Below are 6,690 nucleotides of genomic sequence, written 5' to 3' on the forward strand. Positions count from 1 at the left end.
TTTTTCTAAGAGTGTGCTGTTTAATTTCCATATCTTTGTGTGAAATATGAGCCTCTGGCCCTTGCAGATTTGCAGCTTCACTCCACTGTGGCCAGAGATATTATTTTGTATGATTTTGATCTGTCTGAATTCATTAAGCCTCTTTGAGGCCTAGCATATGGTCTATCTTGGAGAATGATCCATGTGCACTTGAGGAAAATGTATATCCTGCTGTATTCAGGTGTAATGATCTGTATATGTCTATTAGATCCAGCTCCTCCAATATACTGTTCAAATATTTTGTTTCTTTAGTGATTCTCTTTTGAGATGTTCTGTCCAAAGTTGATAGTGGTTTATTAAAATCTCCCACTATAATTGTAGAGGCATCCATTCTTACACTTAGTTCTTCCAGTGTTTGCCTCACATATTTGGAGGTGCCCTTTTTAGGAGCATAAATATTTATGATTGTTCATTCTTCTTGAGAGATTGTCCCTTTCACTAATACGTAGTATCCTTCTTTGTCTCTCACAATTGTTTCACATTTAAAGTCTTTTTTTCTGATATTAATATAGGGAATCCTGCCTTTTTTGTTTTTTTTTTGGTTATTGTTTGCTTGTAAGATTGTTTTGCAACCATTCTCTTTTAGCCTCCATGAATCTCTGGGTCTAAGATGTGTTTCTTGTAGACAGCATATAGATGGGTCATATTTCTGTATCCAATGTCCCAGTCTGAATCTTTTGATAAGTGAGTTTAATCCATTGGCATTCAGTGTTATTACTTTCAAGGAATTATTTATGTTAGCCATATTTTGATTGGACTTGTGTTTGTCATATTTTGTTTGTTTTTTTCCTTCTCTTTTTGCCTTTTATGTTGCTCTTACACTCTCCTCCAACTCTGCCTCTCCTGTTTTTCCTTTCTTCCTGTAGAAGTCCCTTTAGCATTTCTTGAAGGGGAGGTTTCTTGTTGTCATACTCTTTCAATTTCTGTTTATCTGTGAATATTTTAAACTCTCCATCATTTTTGAATGCTAGTTTAGCTGGGTAGAGTAATCTTGGTTGGAAATTCTTTTCTTTTAGTACCTTGACTATATCATACCACTGCCTTCTTGTTTCCATGGTTTCAGATGAGAAATCAGCACTTAATCTTATGGGGCCTTCCTTGTATGTGATGGTTTTCTTTTCTCCTGATGCTTTTAGAATTTTCTCTTTGTCTTGATCATTGGATAATTTGATAAGTATATGTCTTGGGGAGGGGCCTGTTGGGGTTTATGATGTTTGGGGTGTGTTGTGCTTCCTGGATATGTACATCTGTCTCTCTCAGTATATTTGGGAAGTTTTCAGCCATTATTTTCTGCAACTCCCCTTCTTTCCCCTTTCCCTTCTTTTCTCCTTCGGGAATCCCTATAATATGTATGTGTGTGTTTTGCATTGTCATTCAGGTCCCTAAGTCCTAGCTGGATTTTTTCTATCTTTTTATCGATCAATTCAACTATCTGTTTGATTTCTGATATACTGTCTTCCACATCACTAATTCTCTCCTCTGCCTCTTCTAATCTGCTGCTATTTGCTGTGAGTGTATTTTTGATATCTTGAGCTGTGGTGTTCATTCCCATCATATCTGTTACCTTTTTGCATATGTATTCAATTTCCTCTCCAAGTGTTTTCTTCATATTTTTAAACTCTTCCTTTACTTCATTAAGTTGCTCTCTAATATATGTTTTGAGATCTTTAATTACTTGTCCAAAGTTCTGCTCCCCTTCCTGATTTTAATTTGTTCATTGGATTCAGCCATGTTTTCCTGATTACTGGTTTGGTTTGTAGTTTTTTGTTGCTGTCTGGTCATCATTTTATCTTGATGGGTTTAATCAGTTCCTTAGCATCTTTGTCTAGTCTTTGGGATTAATTAGCTGTTGTTCTTGTGTAAGTGTTATATCTTCTCTTTGTCACTTTGTTCTTCTTATTCTAATTTCTTGTTGCTGGCTGAGTTCACTCTGTAGGAAAATATTAGGGCCAGGGAAAGTAAATTGTGTAAGAAAGGATAATGTGTACAGTGTTATTGGTAATAAATGTAACAGAGCAACAATATGAGATCTGGGAGAATGGATATTAGATTCATATAAGTTCTGTAGAGTTATAGCAGTAAGTAGAGTACCTATAATGAGATAGTCAACTGAATATGGGGAGGAATATATTATGAATTAAAAAGCCAGTGTTTTCATGAGAGAGGGAGAGAGAAAGAAAGACAATAGTATCAAGAGTGGATAGAAGACAGAAAACAAAACAAATGTATTAGAAATTAAATGTTAGACAATTTGGGGACCAAAGAAAGGGATGTGGAATGTAGGAGTGACTGTAGATGATGGAGAATAGCAAGATGTGGGGGAAAGGGGATTGTGTAAGTGGCCAAAATCAGTTCACACAGAAACGAGGAAATGGAAGTTGAGGAAACCCAGCAAATGTGAGGCATTCCCTGCAGCACCTATTGTATAATTAAGATAAGATAAAATAAGAAGAAAAAGAGAGAAAAGAAAGAAAGAGAAGGAAAAAAGGGGGTGGGCAAAGAAAAGGAGGGAAACAAGCAAGAAAAAGAAAAGAAGAAAGAGGGGGAAAAAATCCTGAATAAACAAAAAAGGACATTGGGGGATACAATGAAAGAAAAGACTAGGAGATAATGCAATATTAGCAACCAAGACAATAAAAAAAGAAAAAAGAAAAAAGAGAAAAAGGAAAGAAAAGAAAAAAAAAACACACACACACAAAGGCCGAGGGCTAGTGCGGTCACCCCTCGGGCTGAAGTGTGGTTTGCTGGCCTGGCGGGGGAGCGGCCGCAGCAGGCCAAGCCGCTGCCCCCATAATACGGTGTCTGATCGGACTCACCGCCACCCCTGAAGGGAGCTCGGCATGGGCGCAGAGTGCCCTCGGGTCTCCCCGTCTCGGCAGCCATGCTTCCGTGGCTGCCCCTCCTCCCGGATGGCGCCACACGATGCCTGTGGGGCGGCACCCTTCTTCTTCTTTCTCCCTGCGCAGGCGCAGGGCGGAAAATTCCAGTCTGCCCTTTTCCCCTCCCCCGACAGCAGCAACAGCCAGGCGTGGGCGGAAAATTCCAGTCTGCCCTTTTCCCCTCCCCCGACAGCAGCAACAGCCAGGCGTGGGCGGGAAACTCAAGTCTGCCCTCCACCCCAGCAACAGCAGCCACCAATCCCTAAACCCTGCCCCTTCCCCCAGCAACAGTGACAGCCAATCCCTAACCACCACCCCTCCCCCGTCCAGTACCGCCCACTGACCTTACTCCGGCAACCAATCAGAACAGGGCGTGGCTTCAACCAATCAGCCTTCCCCAGCCCCTATAAAACTGTTGCCTCTCCCTCAATAAAGTGGACTTGCGTGTTTACCTTGTCTCTGCGGTAGTTCTTCTGCCGTGAGCCCTCCAGTCCTGAGAGCCCCCGACAAGGGCCTGGCCTCCCTTGTCCCCAGTTCGTCGCCTGCTTCTCCAGGCGACCCCTTCATCGCCTGCTTCTCCGGGCGACCCCTTCGTCGCCGGCTTCGCTGGGCGACCCCGTCAGCCGAACCGCGCAACCCCTTGTGAGACCGATCCCTCGTCTGCTGCCGGACCGACCCCTCGTCCCAAGTGGGACCGACCCCTTGTCCCAAGCGGGACCGACCCCTCGTCCAGAGCTGGACCGACCCCTCGTCTGCAGCCAGACCCCACCTCTACTGACCGAGCAAGCCGCCGCAGCCTAGGACAATCAAGGACCTCAGATGGCCCTCAGGGCGTGGTGGATTCAGGAATGGGAAATCTGTAATATTGCAGACTCAAGAGGTGTGAGTCTCTGGGGTGTGGGCCACCAGGGTTTAGGGACACAGACCTAGGAACTGCAAATCTAGTTAACAGGGAGCCTGGGTGCACCACAGCGCAACACAGCCTTCAGGGATCCCCACAGCTGGGCGCCAGCCCTATGGGGGGGGGGGGTGTCACATCTGCAAACTCTTACCTCTGTGTCAGAAACCCAAAATTCCCCCTCTCACAAGAGTCTCTTCTGTCACTGTCTCACCAAGTCCACTTCAGAACACCTCCTGCCCTGCAAGCCCCCAAAACAGCCTGCCGGGGTTGTCTCTGTATTACAAACAATTTAAAGACTGCCGCAGATTGGCCACCAGCCCTAGGGGGTGGGGCTCTAGCCGGAAGCTCTGATCTCCATGTCAGAAACCCAAAATTCCACATCTCGCAAAAACTCCTCCATCTCTGTCTCACCAAATTGGCTTTCAGACACCTCCCACCCTGTAAGCCCCTGAAACAGCCTGCTGGGGATGCCTCTGTATTACAATCAATTCAAGGATCGTCACAGATCAGCTGCCAGCCCTAGGGGGTGGGGCTCTAGCCAGAAGCTCTGATCTCTGTGTCAGAAACCCAAAATTCCATGTCTCGCAAAAATCTCCTCCATCTCTGTCTCACCAAGTCGGTTTCGAAACACCTCCTGCCCTGCAAGCCCCCGAATAGCCTGCTCAGGGCTTAGGAATTCCCCAGTGCAGCAAAGCCTCCAGGCATCACCGCCGCATTGCCGCGCACCCCAGGGGGAAGTGTCCCGCGCGCAGGCCTGATCTCCATGAAAGAGACCCTAAATTCTACCTTTTACATGGATCTTCTCTGTCACTGTCCCACCAAATCAATGTCCAGACACCTCCTGCCCTGCAAAACCTTGAAGCAGCCTGGTCCAGAAAAATTTCCAACACTGCTCAGCCACTTCTTTGCAGTAGAGACTATAAGGTGCACTCACTCAGACACCATCTTGCCCCACCTTCCCCTTCCATCCCTTATCCTGGGAGCCCAGCATCACGCTGTGACTCAGAGGTGATAAGAGCCTTCCCAAAGTCAAGCTTGTCTACTGGTGGCTTCTTCTGCACTTCCAGATCAACCTGGAAGGAGGTGGCATGGTTCTGAAATACCTAAGCTTAATTACACAGCAACAACAACTGTCTGAGAGAGTTAAATTACTTCATAAACCCACAGGTGTTCAAGTCTCAGGTGTCACAGCTGCTACAGCACTCCTTGAGGTACAAGTGTCCGGGGCTGGTGGCCTGTCCTGAATGCTTGGCCATGCTTCCAGCTCTCATCTACTTGGGCTCTGAGGGCTTTAAGCTGGGCCCTCTCTGAACATCAAATTTTGAGTCCTAAGAATTCAGGATTCCAATATCCTTGGCCTCCAAGACCTTTCATAGCCATAAGTTCATTTTTTTATTCAGTGCTAACTGGACCCATGCTGTGTACCTTCCCCAGGTGAACAGTGAGAGAACTCAGCTTGGACAGTCCCTCAAGGGGAGATGGAGACAGCCCTGCTTACAGTGACGATGACACAATTGCCATAAGGAACAGAGAGAGCACAAGGGGAGCAAGCAGTACAGGCCAAGGAGTAGGAACGTCTGCTGAAGGAGTCAGAGGAAGGCTGCCCAGGGAGGCAGCACTTGAGCTGAGACCTGAAGGAAGACTTATGGATGCATGGGGGCAGGTGAGTAGGGGATGGCTTTCCAGGTACAGGGTGGGGTGGGGGTGACTAGTTTGCAAGGGGAGGACTAGAGGCCAGGTGAGGAGACAATGAGGAAGAGTGTGGTCATAGGGTTCTGATCTTGGCCTCCTCTGGTGGCTTTCCTCTCTGGAAGCAGCCAGGCCTTGCTGGGACATTCAGGGGCAAGCTCTGGGGTCAGAGCAAATGGAGGTCAATCCCAGCTCTGCCATTTCCCCACTGGCTGTTCCTGGGCAAGTCACTTGCTTCTCTGAGCCTCAAGCTCCTCCTCAGTGAAATGGACATGATTTTCCCACCTCACAAGGTCTTATCAGGATTAAGCTGAAGCAGCACACTAAGGTACCTGGGACATAGTAAGTGCTCAGTAAACAGAGATGCCATCAGCATTGTTCTTCTGGGAAGGCCTACAGGCCCTTGGGGACAGGGAGGAGGGAAAGGGGAGAGGGGGTGTCTGCCTGGAGATGCTGAGCAACAGGAGAGGGGCCTGGAGCAGATGGTCCCTCAGACTCCTCCCATTCCAGACATTCAGAACCAGGTGCCAGGTAGGCCTGCCTGGCTGGCATTCTCCATGAACGTGTGCTGAATGCACTACTGAGAAGCCTCCAATTTCTGCTCAAAAGTGTCCTGACACCTTAAGAAACCAAAGAAAGTCCTCTTCCTTCCAAGCTTGGAAAACTGGCCTGCCTCCCAACCTTCAGGAAAGCTCCATTCCAGGGAAGGCTTTGCAGGGAGCTGCCCACTCAGGCGATGTGCCCTCTCCTGATCTTGCCTCCTGCAAAAAGAAGAATCAAATTTGTTTCCTCCCCTCACTCAGGCCTCCAGGACATGGCCTGCTCAAGGGTCTGGAAATCCTAGGGCTGCCACGCCCTGGCTGCCCTGTGACAAGGGAGGGGTGTGTGTGCATTGGCTCTTTGGGACTCAGTTTCCCCAAATGTGAATGAAGGGGGCTCTGGAGGAATTGAGAAAGCTGCCGTTCCACACTCAGCTTGGCGGTGGTCCCCTCGGAAATCCCCAGCCCGTACTGGAGGGGCTGACTGCTGAGAATGCTGGATAAGACATTCCTGCATGGAGAAGGGAGTGGTCTTTGCAGGGAAAAAATGCCAAACCAGGACCTCAGAGGAGCGGGCTCTTCCCTGCTTCCATCTGGACAGGATCCATCAGCAAGGGACTACCTCACACCCAGGGGCGGGAAG

This window comes from Dasypus novemcinctus, chromosome 30 (assembly GCF_030445035.2).
Source record: "Dasypus novemcinctus isolate mDasNov1 chromosome 30, mDasNov1.1.hap2, whole genome shotgun sequence".
NCBI classification, from domain to species: domain Eukaryota; kingdom Metazoa; phylum Chordata; class Mammalia; order Cingulata; family Dasypodidae; genus Dasypus; species Dasypus novemcinctus.